The sequence below is a fragment of the Protopterus annectens genome, chromosome 2.part0, assembly GCF_019279795.1.
Source record: "Protopterus annectens isolate FY-2018-M chromosome 2.part0, PAN1.0, whole genome shotgun sequence".
Classification (NCBI taxonomy): domain Eukaryota; kingdom Metazoa; phylum Chordata; order Ceratodontiformes; family Protopteridae; genus Protopterus; species Protopterus annectens.
The window spans coordinates 1449035976-1449051503 of NC_056728.1; positions in this window are offsets into that span (position 1 = coordinate 1449035976).

Below are 15528 nucleotides of genomic sequence, written 5' to 3' on the forward strand. Positions count from 1 at the left end.
ATACCCTAAGTGATGATCTACCAACCTTTATACTAAGAGACCATATCAACACACAAAACATCATAAGTATAACGAAGCTTGTAACCTTCAAAACTTTAATAAAGAAATATTCATCTCAGACTTGAAGATCTTTCATTGGAGACCTCTACAAGCAGTCCTACGTGATGAAGCCATTTCTCTACTCAACTCTTCTTTCCTTAATGCACTAGATACCCATGCCCCTATCAGAACTAAAAATATCAAAGCTAACAAACTAAATACTTAATGAAAGAATGTGACAAGGCTTGGAAAAAAATGGAAATAGTTGTCTTCAGACTTCCTTAACTTTAAAAGAATCAGAAACTTAGTAAAACAAAAAATTAAATAAGATAAGAAAAATTACTATATAAACCACCAGAATAATAAGTGACATAACACCAAAAATTCTGGTCAAACAAAAACAAACTTCTACATCTAGGACAGATCACCAAACTCTCTGACTCCCTAGCCAACAGCACAGAATGCAGAGTTATAAAATTTAATGAACACTTTATACATTCAGTAACCACTATCTTACAATACATAGTCATTTTAACAGCCCCAAAACAACAAATGAGCAACTGTGCAAATATTGTGTTCTCTATCAAACAAGTCCCCACCTCCGTTATCAAAAAACTACTGAAACAACTAAAACTTACCACTCTTGCTCATTAGCCTTTCTGAATACTTAAACCTTGCTGCTGATGCTCTGACACGTTCTATCTCTATACTGATAAACCGCTCATTGTTCAAAAACTATATTTTTGCCTTATAGAAGAACTCATGTATTCTCCTATTGCACAAATAAGGGAACTCAACTGAACTCTCAAGCTATAGACCAACCATCATCTTATCAACCCTGTCAAGGATATTAGAAAAATGCATGCATTCACAACTCCTAAGGTACATACGCAGTATCAACCTTCTATCCCCAACTCAACATGGCTTCTGGCCTGGCCACATTACCACTACATCCCTATCTAACTTTACAAATCTAATAAATCTAAACAGAAATGAAAGAAAACTAGTATTGGCTGTTTTCTTTGACCTCTCTAAAGCATTTGACACAGTGTCATATATCCTTCTCTTTGAAAAGTTAGCCACTCTTGGAATGGGCACACCATTACTCTCCTGGTTTAAAAATGACCTTATCGACAGATATCAGTCATTAAAATGGCTAAACTCCTTCTCCTCCTTCCTCCCAATAACAGTTGGGATCCCTCAAGTTTCCATTCTTGACCCATTACCCTTTAGTATATTCAACAATGATCTGCACACCACTAGCATACATGCCACAATAGAGCAGTAGGTGAGGATTGTACTCTGCTATGTTTTGTCAACATCAGTGAAGTAAAACAATTTACACAATGATCTTTTACTTCCATAGAAACTTGCTTAGTAATTCTCAGATCTTCCTGCATCCCAAAATATCTAAATTAATCCTGTTTATTCCTAAACAACATTCCAGTGTAAAATTTCACTTCTCAATAAGCTCATCTAACCACAGACTGATTGAGCTTGTGTCTCCTACCAAATTTTTAAGTGTCACTATAGATAAAAATCTCAGATTTGATTTCCATGTAAGGAAGTAGTAAAACAAAACAAAACAAACAAACAAAAAAAAAAAAACAGAAACTTGGTACACTATACAGGGCCACACCTTAGCTAACTTATTCTTACAGAAAACACATAGCATCCACTTTTATACTTCTTATCCTCCACTATACATTCTCTATACTTATTAACCTTCAGTCCTCTCTTCTTCTCCTTCTGGATCACTGCTACAACAAAAGAGCTAAATTCACAACAAATATGCATAACCAGTCCCAAGAATGACTATCCTTAAAACAACTGTCTTTGTTCAGACCTGCTGCGTTTCCTGCACTTTTCCTAATAAACGTGCCAACAAACAAATCCAAATTATGCCCTTTGTTATCCAATATCCTCCTACCTTTACACCCCACACAGACATCTACATTCAAAAGAACAATCCCTGCTCAAAATTATCAAATAAAACATTTTGTTTGGAGACTACTTACACTCCTTGTACATCTCCAAAATGTGGAATTCTCTTCCTCTAACCCTTAAATAAATAAGTGTCTGTAGCACTTTTAAAACACAGTGTAAACAATATCAAACTGACTCCTGGTTATGTTTGTGCCTCACATCCCGTTGACTATCTAGTTTCTCTGCCACGCTCCCTATCACCATCTACACTGCCACTTTCATACTCTTAACCTTTCTACTCCTCTGCTTTTCACCACTATTTCTCTTTTCTAGCCTCCTCTTCAACATCTGTTTAATTTTTCTACTATTTCTACATATCTCTCTACCAATGATAATCCTCTGTATTTTTTACACATCTTAACATATATCTCTTTCCTCGTAGTCCAACTACTCCTTCCATATATCTTCCTATTTGTTGTATAATATGATGGTTAAACTGCATCGTGATACATTTGTAAATAACTAATATAATTTTTTATTATTTTCCGGTTCTACTAGTATAAGCAAAATGTGTAAACCCTGTATCTCTGTGTATCTGGATAAGTGACCAAGCCCCTTATAAAAATTGTGAAGTGACTCTGGTTACTTGAAGGAGCTTTTCTCCCAGGGCCTCCAATGAAAAGGGTTACTTGTAGCACCAGTCATACAAATCGAGTAAAACAAACATAGATAGATAGATAGATAGATAGATAGATAGATAGATAGATAGATAGATAGATAAAACATTGACTGGTATGCATTACAAAAGACAGTCCAGATTAAACTTTTTTCACTTTTTTCCTTATGAAGTGAACCATGTTTTTGCACTGCCAAAAAGAGCACAAACCCAAAAGACATTAAAAAAGAAAACAGTTGCCTTTTATTGCAAAGTAACATGCAATGGATATATGTAGCAAGAAAAATGCTATTGTAGCATTAGCATGGCACAGTGACACTATTCACATCTGCAGGCAACATCAGAAGTAGCATTTAGGTTACACAGTATGAGGATTTCATGCAATGGTAATTGTTCTGAGAGGAATTACACAAAGAATAACAGGAGGTCATTACTGACATAATGCATACAGTTACTCATGGCATTACAGTTTACAATAAGCTGTGTGACTGACATGATGATTACTTGTGAGATATGGACAAGTTCTCCAGCAAATATGACAGTTATTTCCAGATGACATGTTACTTCTTTTGTGCTGGCATACTCTACAAAATGTCATATGTCACAACATCCATAGCAAATATCATTACTAATAATGAGAAGATGTGAGTTTACAACAACACATTGGTAACATAAATTCACAGGGAGTGCAGGTACAATTTTATTGTTTATAACAGACATTGGACTGTTCACTTCATATTCAGTATTTGGTGCCAATATTTATTCTGAATGCAAAAATATTAGTAAGCTGAATTTGAACTCCACATTATGCGGCCTCTTTCTTTATGATTATTTCACCTTGTGCCACAGACATAATAAGCTAACAGGTAGAATTTCATTACTTGGTTCTTTGCAGAGTGCTGATGAAAGCACACCAGCACCAGTTTCAATTGTGCTGCTGATGGTATTCCAAATTACTTTTTCCATTTCCAGTTCTTACCTTAGGAAGTGAACTTTTGCTCACTGCTAGGGAACACTGCCAGTCAAGAGTGCACAGGCACAAACGGTGTGCAAAAGATGCAGGAAAAATCATACAAAATAAAGGAAAGGAAACGTGATGAAATGTTTATTTAAAATGTACATTTCTGATGTTACCTCTGCTTTATTGTATTTTAACATGAACATATGCTATTTAAACATCAGCACATTCACATAAACATCCTTCTGTCTAGATTTGAACTATCAAACCACTGAATTAAAAGCACACACTTGAGACTTCTTTCACTATTTGCCATAGACACAGACATGAGAGAAAGAAGAAAAACTAGATTGCAAATAGGTAAATAGTGAGATTGCATCAATTCTCCAACAGAAATAAACTTGGAAAGCTGCCATTCCTAGTTTTCCATTAGATGTGTGGATTAATGTGATCTTAGCAACAGTTAAGCTGATATTTTCTCACATGCTATAAAACCGATGTTTCCAACACTGCAGCTGTTTTCTTCTCTTTATTTTCTGAGCAGCATTAACTCATCTATGATTTTATAACAGCACTGTTATCTCCTTTGCATTGCTTTTGATATGTGTTTCAATGGGGTTCCTATTACATGATCGAAGTTTTGAAACTTCGAACACGACAATATCGAACTTGTCTGAAGTTTCAAAACTTTGAACACTGAAAAATAATTAAAAAAAAAAAACATACAACAGTAAACTGTTACATGCATCTCCCACACCCCCGCTCTTTTAATATGCCAACACAGAGATCGCACAACAGTGCAGTAAATGGAAATATTCCCTTTTCACACTATAGTGCAGTCTTGGAGTTGGTATATTTAAAGAGTGGGGGACCCATGTGGGGGATGCAGGGGTCTTGCCCCCCCCTGCTTACAAGGGTTTATTTTACTTTTAAGTTTTTTTTTTTTTAACATGTTCGAACTTCTGTAAATTCGACTATATGGTTTCGATCATATAGTGTTCGAACTTGTTGAAGTTCGATCATGTAACAGGAACCTGTTTCAATGAGTAAAGTACATCCATAGAATCACAGAATAATTGTGACTCAGAGGCACAAAGTGTGGTCATAAACAATTCACAATAAATGTTAGGAATATTGTTCTCCTAACCAAGTCAATGTAATCTCAGAATTTAGTGTTAGTTCTCTTCAACTTTACACATGCTCAATACGTGTACACCAAACAGGACAGATTGTAAAACACTGAATGTTCCTGCAGTTATCAAAGTAATGATTCACACTTGTAATCACTTAGCAAGTAACAAACAATCCACAAAGCACTGAGTAGAGGAGAAGCCAGACACCGGACAGCTGAAGTAAATTGGCAGTTTATTGTATAAATCCAATAAACTTTGCCAATTTACTTCAGCTGTCCAGTGCCTGGCTTCTCCTCTACTCAGCGCTTTGTGGATTGTTTACTAGTTTTTGTTTGGCACTGTTTCTTCCGATTTTGTGGTCACTTAGCAAGTAACACTTCTCCATGCTCATCCTTGCAGAGGTAGGGCATTTGCATGTAGTCATATTGGTCCTTATACAGTGTTTACATTCACTGTACAGTGCAGATTTCAGAGTTCATGAATGCTAATGAGTTCACACCTCATTTTCATGCTGTCATATTGGTCCTTACACAGTGTTTACTTTCACTGCACTTAGTGCAGATTTTGGAGTTCATGAATGCTAATGAGTTCACACCTTATTTGTATATTCACAGTGGTAACAAAAGTAAGAATGAGAGACCAAATTCACCCAAAACACTCCACTAATAGCAAACCTGGGTGAAGAGAGTCCACAAAAATCAATCCTCTTATTCACCAAAAAAAATATTAACGTTTCAAAGTAATACACGTTTTCATGCACTTCCAGCAGACTTTATCAGATGATCAAAAATCAATTGCAGAGAACCTTGTTAAATACCCATTATTACTTTATGAGTTTACACAGCTTGGAAAGTAATAATTGGTATTTAACAAGGTTCTCTACAACTGATTTTTGTTCATCTGATGAAGTCTGCTGGTAGTGGAAGAAAATGTGTATTACTTTGAAGTGTTAATATGTTTTTTGGTGAATAAGAGCACTGATTTTCGCCCGTGGTTTGTGGACTCTCTTCACCCAGGTTTGCTGTTATTAGCATATTCATAGTGCTCAGAGTGCTGAACTTTCACTATATCAAGATAATTGTGTAGGCATGGAGATTGCATCATGGTAGAGGAGACTGTTTGGATTTACAGAGTTTCACATTTGTCATTTGCTTCCAAAACATGTTTCTAGTTTCACAATTGACTTGATAAAAAGGTATGTTGCTGTTTTTTACAAAATGCAGTATTTCAACCTTACTGGTGGATTCCATTTCATTATACACCCATTGCTTTACAGACTGTATTACTTGTCCCTTGCTGGTGGCATAGGCATGCATAACACTTATTTTTTTCCATTGCAAATGTTTGTAAAGTATGTCACATGAAGTCATGGACAATTTTCTATGCCCATCTGACCAGTTATTGCAGAATAGTATTATATCACTTAGTAACATGGCCAGGTGGTTGATGTTTGTAGCCACAAAATGTGTTAAGCCTGTGATATATAACTGACCACTGTCCACACAAGTGGATATTCAACAACCATTTTATCCATTTGTAATGTAAAACACTACATTGCATTTATTGATGCTGCAATTTACTACACTGTTGCACACCCGTTGTCCTACTTATATAACTTGCACACTTGCTTTTTATTTCCTTTACTTTTTTTGCGGGGGAGTCTGTATTTATTTGTGTGCTCTAATATGAAGCTTTAATTTTTAAATTATTTTGTGCATGATGGATACATGCATTCGTACATACATATTTGTTTTTTCTAAGCAATCACTTGTTCCTTAATTGTGCAGCCTATGTTTCTTTTATGTTTCAATTCATACCCCAAGATATCTGTACACTACAAAATGCCATACTTAACACAAAGAATAAAGTTACCATTCAGGCACTACACTAATATATCTTCTTCCACTTAGTAAGAGCCAGAGATAACAAGTACTCCAATGACTGCATCTGGGCAGAGATGGTCAGGTATGTAAATGGTGTAGGAGGCCATGTCCATACATATCAAAAAATCTGACATAGGGCCAGTAATAATAATATACGTGATATGCAGAGCATGTGAAATTGGATGAGAACATCTGGCTGTAGGGGGAGGGGGTTCTTGTTGGCTGTAGGGGGAGGGGGTTCCTGTTAACAAACTATCAATGACTAAAACTGAAAAGTTTCTGTCCAGTGTTAGAGAACCCCGATACTTCATCAAACGTTCACACAGAACTGATGTTGGTTTTGACATGGAGGACAACACTAGTGTGTATACTGCAGAACTTCTAGGTAAGCAATACAATTCAAGAATTCACAGTTACTTCTTAGGTTGTAGGTTAGCTATCGTGTATTCCACCACCACCATCCAGTGACAGCGATGATAACTGTGCCCTATCCTTTGCACATTTTTCATTTACTTATGGTTTCATATACATGTGGGAATGTAAAATGTTTGATGCACAATACTGGGTAAAGTCAATAGCTTGATATTGAAGACATCACGTATACACTATTACTGACATTAAATGTGCACATGAGAAATATTTCATCTTAGTAACATATAACTACTTGCATATGGAACTAAGCAGTTATCTAATTTTTTTTTCCAAACTGGTTTCACATTTACCTAAGGCCTCAGATGAGGGAGGAAGAAGTTGCATATTTTCTCTACTGTTTTCTTGTCTACCCAATAGTGCGCTATACAGTTTCATTGTCATGCAATCCATAATAAGTCAGACAGGGTATAAACACCCTTCTTCTTATTGGCAGAGGTCTGGCGGCAGCTGTGCCTTTATTTAAAGCCTGTTACATATACAGGTTAATGATAGCAACAAATAACTCATAACATTTATTTTTTAGAGGTGTAATTGTGGCTGTAATGCAAAGAGTCTTGGATTTCAAGCCAAATGGCTATACTAAGGGCCAGGTTCATTAACAGATACACAATAATGCACTATTTGATATTCACTAAATGGCTTTACATGTTGAGTAGAGCTGCAAAAGAAAGGCAAACAACAGAATATGCTAATGACAGCATAAAGAGCTGAAGTGCATTCTAATTAACCAATCTAATATGGAAGAGCTATGTAGAAAACTATAAAGCAATCATGTACACTCAGTGTAGTCACTTGCCCTGAACACCAAAACTCTTTGGAATGACACATTTGTACTTATAAAAACATTTTAGGGGTTGCTACTGCTATTATTATGTCATATGTGCAAACGGCTTTAAATCAGGGTGCTGCTGCTGCTGCCAGATATCGGGCAAGGAGAAGAAGTAGGGTGTTTAGACCCCGTCCGACTTATCATGGACTGCATGACACAGAAATTGCTGAAAGATACAGGGTGGACAGGAAAACACTGGAGCCATGCAATCCCCACCACTCCCACCTCAGGCCCCAGGGAAAGCATGGAGAACCCATCCCAGTAGAAACAAAGATATGTGCAGTATTGCATATACTAGATACTGGTACTTTCCATAGACACACAGGGGATATATTAGGGATGTGACAGGCATCAGCCTCTAGAAAATTGCATAGTTTTTTAAATACAATGCAACTACATGCAAGGGATCACATCTGATCCCTATGCACTCTACAGGAGTGTGCAAGAACCATGTAGGAATTTTATGCAGTAGCACACTTTCGTGAAGTGTTTGAGCCATAGACTCCACACACAAAGATAAACCCCCACCCAGTGAATAGGGAATTATGTACATCAGCAGACATGGTTTCCACTTTATAAATGGTTAGGTTGTCTGTAATGCCCAAGGGAACATCTACAATGTCTGTGCAGGTAACCCATGCAGTTTCCATGACTCACAGATATGGCATACCTGATATTTGTGTACCAGGCTTTCTAGGGTAACCCTGGATCATGACACCCAAGAGAAATTCTCACAACCCCAATCAGCAAGACTACAATGAGGCCCATAATCAAACTAGGAATATCATAGAATGTACATTTGGATTACTTAAATCAAGGCTTTGGCTTCTAGACACATCAAGATGTGCATTACAGTATGACCCAGGTACCTCTGCAAAAATAATTATGGTCTGTGCCATGCTACATAATATAATTCTCAGGAAATATCTTCAACTAGGACAGCAAGTGACATTTCCACAGTTTCAAGGACCCCAGTAAGGGCCAGCAGCAGTAGCAGATACAGATGAGGAGTCTTTGGAGAACCACCAACTGCAAATGGTGCTGGCATGTACAGTATGCCCTATATCTGGCTAAGTGGCAGAGGATAGCACACATAATCACTACCTAGATCAAAGCTTAGGATCCCACACACATAGATATAGAAAAATCATTGCCTGTCAAACTACACAACCTTTATTTAACCATGAAATGTCTGTGTTCTAATAGCATCATACAGGGATAACCCTAAGGACACATTGTTATCAGCAGTAATGACAAGGTAAGTGTGGAGCCTATAACAAAAAATGAGAAGGTTATATAGCACTGTGCTCTCATATGGAAATATTTATATGCACATAAGCAGAGCTTTTGTCTACTGTGTACATATATGTCAGTAATATCTCCTATGTTTGAATTTTGCAATACACAGTTATGAATTCTAACCAATACTGTCTATCAAACATCTCAGTTAACCACTGTCTATAAAAATGGGACAGGTCAATTATACCCTCATTTGTACACATACCAGAAAGCAAGACTGAAGTACATATTGCTTCCACTGCTTTACTTACAATGATAAATGAAAGAAGATGAGGTTCACCAATTATATAAGTAACCATTCACAGATGAATAGGAACAAGAAATCAATACATTTTCTTCTACAATACATATTGATAATGCAAGCTTGTGAGTAAGCAAGCATTAACTATCCACTGTGTGCATGAGACATATATGCAGTCCTAAGTTGCAAGGACATGTGGAAAAGCCAGGGCACAGTCATCATCATTTGCACAGGGTGGGGGTGGGGGGTAAGAGGGCAAGGGTGACACCAAAGAAGTGAGCGTGTGTGAGAAAAAAAAAACATGTATCTATCAGACTTTACAGTGTTTAGGGCAATAGCAACAGATGTATAGCAATCAACAGTACTGTTTAGATAGCTTGTATGTGTGTCAGGTGGTATGGGCAAGTGATTTTTTTTTCAATTTGTGTGTCTGCAATCAAGCAATGTGCTAGTATTACATCTCAGACGAGTATGAGCCATACATGGTAGAATAGTCAGCTCAGCATCATCACACTCAGCCATGAGAACCGACTATTTCAGGAGTCGCACTGCTACTTCCATGGCCCTGGCTAGAAGTTGGGGTGTTACATGAATGTGAGTGATGTCTGTTGAATGAGCTGTCATCACAATTACATCCAAAACCACAAACCCATGGCCTACCACATCTGGGTGTGGCCACTGCCATCACTGACAGATTGGTGGAAATAATGTCATTATGGGATTGGGATCATACACTGCCATGTCTGCTAACACTAGACAATGTAGTGACTCTCTGGCCAATGGACACCCACCCTCCCCAAGCAGGTCTTCTATTACAGACACTGCCTGATCCATTGTATCATTCATACTGTTGAAGGCGTCACCCACATGGTTCAAGGAGTCACACATGTCAGAATGCATGGCATTTAGCACTTGCACTGTCTCTTCCAAGGCCCTGGTGGACCATGCCTGTGCCTCCAGTAGAGCACTTTCACATACATCTGGTAGCACCTAATGACAAATCAGCATCAGGAGGAGGGTAAACAGCAGGCCTCCTCCAAGCGCATCTACCAACCCTCCAGTGTGGCACCTCACCCCCCATGATGGCTGTGAGGGGAAGTAACCAGATCTGCACCCAGAGTAACCACACTACCATGATCAACTGTATTACCCTCAACCTGTCCTACATCAGAGGTCTCTGTATCATGGATATGAATAGGCATACCTACTGTGTCTGAAATATGAACAGGAGATGTGGGAGCCACAACCTCAGTGTCAGATTGACTCTCTGGACCCACAGACTGTACCTCTTCATGGCCACCATTATCATCAGAGGCTACCGATACTCTGATATCAGGTGGTAGGAGTTCTACAGTGCCATTGTCAGGATCATCTTTAATAATAAGCAATAAACACAACAAACAGAGAAAAAAGAGATTAAATTTGAAGAAATCCTTTTCTCATATGAATGGTATGTTAATCTGCAATAGCTGCTAAAGCAACACACATTTTACTCTCATTTAAACCTGAATCTACCTTATATACAATAATTACAATAACCAAATGTGTTCTCACCATGTGAAAGTTGTCTTGCAGCATGCACTCCAGATGTCCTTGTATGTAAGGAAGGGAAAGGAAAGAAGGTTAAATACCACAATGCAAATGAAACAAGAAACAGAGAACAATCTCATTTAAAGGTGCAGATTAAGTATGTATTCATGCAAAAATCTACTGACCTGTCAAGTTCTCCCTCCAACACCCCCCTCTGTCTCTCTATTACTGTGTTATCTGATTAATATTTATCACTGGCTATAAATATATAAAGTGTATGAGATATATGTATATAAAGATACAATGACACTTTTATTTTGCATTCCAGGAACATCTGCTTGAGATACTCTGGGTTTGTCTTCCACATCATTACCAAACATCAATAATTCTATGTAAGCCCTCTACTGAGCTATCTGAATCTCTGACAGTGGGTACGAACTCCTTTTTTCACCTCCCACAGCCACCTGTATCTGCGCAACTGCAGTGGCCCTACTGCTGGCAGAGTTTATCATACCAATTGCCCAGTGTCATATCGGGTAGTAACTTCTCCCATATCCTCCAACAGCATTGATGTCATCAACCACCAGCTGCCATACCCTCTCTTGGGCAGATTGGTCACCACTGCCTCTCCCTTGGATAAAAGTCCCACGATGATGTAATGCCTGGATAATAATCTCATTTTCTGTGTAAGTGATTGGTGGCTTGCAGGGTACAGGTTTCTTCTTGGCTGCCATATTCCTGCATAACAGGAAACAGAAAGGAGACAAAAAATTAAATATATAATACAAAGACAGGATGACTGTAAACTGAATTATATATGAATATATGTAGCCATCAAATATACAACAGTTTAAAAGGTAATGCTTCCTATGTCCACACACACACGTTAGACAACCCCTCAAAAAAACAAATTAATAAAATAACAACAATATATAACAGTTCTGTTATTCAGAGAACAGGTTTGTGTAACTATGTAATATATTGTAGCATGTATTCACAATGTACAAGAACAACAGTAGAACTCTATTTATTTATTTGTTTACAGTTTGTTTGCCAGGATGGTGCATTGGGCCAAGAGGAGCCCATTTTCAATGGAGTCCTGGGGAGAAAAGCTTCAGAAAAAATATAAATTACAAAATTACAAAATTATAAAGAATTACAAAATTACAATATGAGAGTTAGAAAATGCAAGGTAGTAGCAGTTGCAGTAAATTGACATTTGAAAGAACAAAATAGTACAGTATATGAGAAACTATTTGCAAACAAATTAGGATTATTTGCAAAATATGCTAATTCTTAGAGTTTATTATTTGGAATTGTAATGCTAAGGAGACTATCAGTGGATGTATTGGCTATAGTTGAGGAAGTTATGTAGGATGGGAACAAGAGCATTCCCATTGTGAGGTTAGGTGTAAGTGGAGTAAAGTTTTGAAAATATGGAAACTGTTAGTGGTATGGATAAGAGGTGGGAGAGAGTTCCAGATGGATAGATGTTTTCCTGACGGATGGACAGGTATATGTAGTTCAATTAGGAGAGTTTTGATTTGAGGGAGGATTGCAGATTAGCAAGTATAGAGGCACCATACAGGAGGGAAGGGATAAGGTAGGTGTTGGCAAGAATGAGCATAGTGGATGGAAAGATGAAACGATTATGGCCATAAAGCATACCAAGTTTTTCATGAGTCTTTTTGATGTTTACTTGTAGACGGTTGTCAAATTTTAGCTGATCATCAATGAGGATTCCCAATAGCTTAGCAGTGGAGACTATTTTAAGAGGTGTGTTATTATTGAGAGGTGTGTTATTATTGTTGGTTATAGAGAATGAGTTTTCATCTAGGGTGGTGCTTTTAGAAGGGGGAAATATCATTAGTTTAGTCTTGGTTACATTTAGTGCTAGATGGTTGTTTAGAATCCATTATTCAGTAGAAGGGAAGGCATTCTGGGTTAATTTTGTTAATGAGGAAGTGGAGGAGGCTGCACAGACTATTGTCGAGTTGTCGGTGTATTGGATGAGGTTGGCATTAGGGATGACATGATAGAAATTGTTGATGAAAATTTTAAATAGGAGGGGACTTAGAATTGAGCCCTGGGACACACTTGTGGGAGTATTTAGGAAAGGGGAAGTAGCTTTTTTACACTTAACTGCTTGTTGTCTATTTGATAGGTAACTGGAGAACCAGTTGATAGTGGAGTGGGATAGATTTAATTTAGAGAGCTTAGTGAGGAGAAGGTTGTAAGAGATGGTGTCAAAGGCCTTAGAGAGGTTAAAGAGGAAGGTGGATACAATTATGACCGGAGTCACGTGCCTTGTTAACAGTTTCTAGGAAGGAGAGGAGAGTGGTGGTGGTGCTATGACTGGGTCAGAATCCTTGCTGGGTGGGGGTGAGAAGGTCATTATTTATAAGATAGGGTAGAAGTTGTAGGTGGATGCATTTTTGGAGGAGTTTCAAAATTATTATATAGTGCTATCTCCACTGCTGTGGAGAGCAGCCAGGTAGATATTTCAATTTTAACACATTTCTTTGTGCAGACACATTTAAAAAATGTGGCCTTGCTACAAAGTTATACTACAGTCATCTGCAAAAATGGTTCAAATTCCAATAAAATAAAGCATACAAAATATAGGTCAGGTAGCATTCGGTTGCAAACTTTTTGGAATGCAGACATAATTCATGTACATGGAGTATGCCAACAGTAAAGGATAAAGAAAAAAACAGAAAGATAACTACATTATATTGGAGACTGTAATTCATCCTTATACTGAAAGGATTATATAAGAAATAGCAACATACCTTGATAAGAAAACTGTGCAAAAAGTAGATAATTCTTCAAAAGTTCTGTGTATTTAACAGTATTGAGCTCTCTGGATCCAAACAGTCTCCCCATTATGACACAAGTGGATTAGCTACACAAATTCATTTATATTGTGCAGAGTCAGACCACTGAGCATTGTGAGTAAGCAAATTAAGTGCTAAATCATTAGCATTCCTGAATTCCACAAATTGCACTAAGTGCAGGGAGGGTAAACATGGTGTGAGGAGCAACATGTTTTCATGCACATCCCCTAGCAATAGATGGCTGAGCATTGAGAAGTGTTACCTGCTAATGGCTTGCAGGTGTCTATGATCAGCCTTACTGTTGGAGCAATCAGTGTTTTACACTTTCCCCTCTTTGATGTACTCTTACTGAGAGTGTGTCAGAGAGAACAGACCAACCAAAACATCTGTAAGTACATTGACTGACTTGGGAAAGCAACATTCTGAGCATTCAAATTCTGTTTTAACAACCACAGTTACTACCTCTTACTATGAAATATTGCCCATATTCAAGGGAATACATTAAGTACTGGTAGAGATACCACATGAGATGGCATTACTCTTATGAAAGCATAGAAAAGGGAGTTAGGCACTATAAAGAAAGAGAGGAATACATCTGCAGTCTTTGCACTCTTTGTTTAATATTGTGTGAGTACATGGGTATCCTAGCTGTTGACAATATCCCAATCATCCAGACATTTATGGTCAAATGAAAAAAAATTATATCTTGGTTCTGCTGCACCTTCAATATGACTTGATACAATGTTACATTTTGGATATGTCCAAATGCTTTCCCTCCTTGCAATATAGACATGTCTTTGTCTGTGGCAAATATGGGAAATAATCTTAAATGATCATTTTTAATTTGTGGTTTGAGGGTTCAAATCCATACAGGTTCCTGTTGCAAGATAACAAAGTTGATTAAATATCAGAAATGTAGATTTACAGTACTTGTTTCAGAATGTTTTTTTTTCATGATTGTTTGCACTCTACTGACTACCAACAAGGTAAAAACTGACAAATTTATTTTGTAATGCCATCAAGAGTGCAATTGAGATGGCACTAGTATGCTTTCCTCAGCAGTCAGGACAATTCTGATTGAAGAAATTCAAGTCATTATACACCTTTCTCTGTGTCATAATGTGTAAATGTATTGAGCTTAGAGAAACAGTACAGAAGATGCAGTGTTCAGAACCTTTTCACAGATCATTTTACTAAAGAAGATCATTATAAATCTTGACACATTTTGTTGTATGAATGTGTTGAGGTGGGAAACCGAACTAAGGTCAGCATTGACTAAAATGACATACAGATATATAATTTGAAATTATGTCAGTATTTATTGTGTGTGCTGTGTGAAAAAATGAAAGCATTTTTTGCTGTTACCTGTTCCCTTTTCCATTGTCATGGCATTACCTAAAATCTGATATTGTGAGATATACATGATAGTACTGAGGTGACAAGGAGATGTGAGAAGGTTTAATGTGTAAGTGTAATGTAGTAGTAGTGCTGCTCATTGTTAGATATACACAGTGATTCATTTCATGATCCTTCGAATAGTTATTCAAAAGAAATTGTGTGAATTGTTTTATAAATATTGCTTTCTGCATTTGTGCACCATTTGGCAATAAGAAATGAACTTTCACAACTTAAGGAAAAAAGTAAACATTTTAGTTAGGGCTGCGTTATATAGTAAAAGTCAGCATGGCGACATTAGGCACCTGTCAGTACTCTGGATACTACTCAGTGAAGAAAATACACTTGTC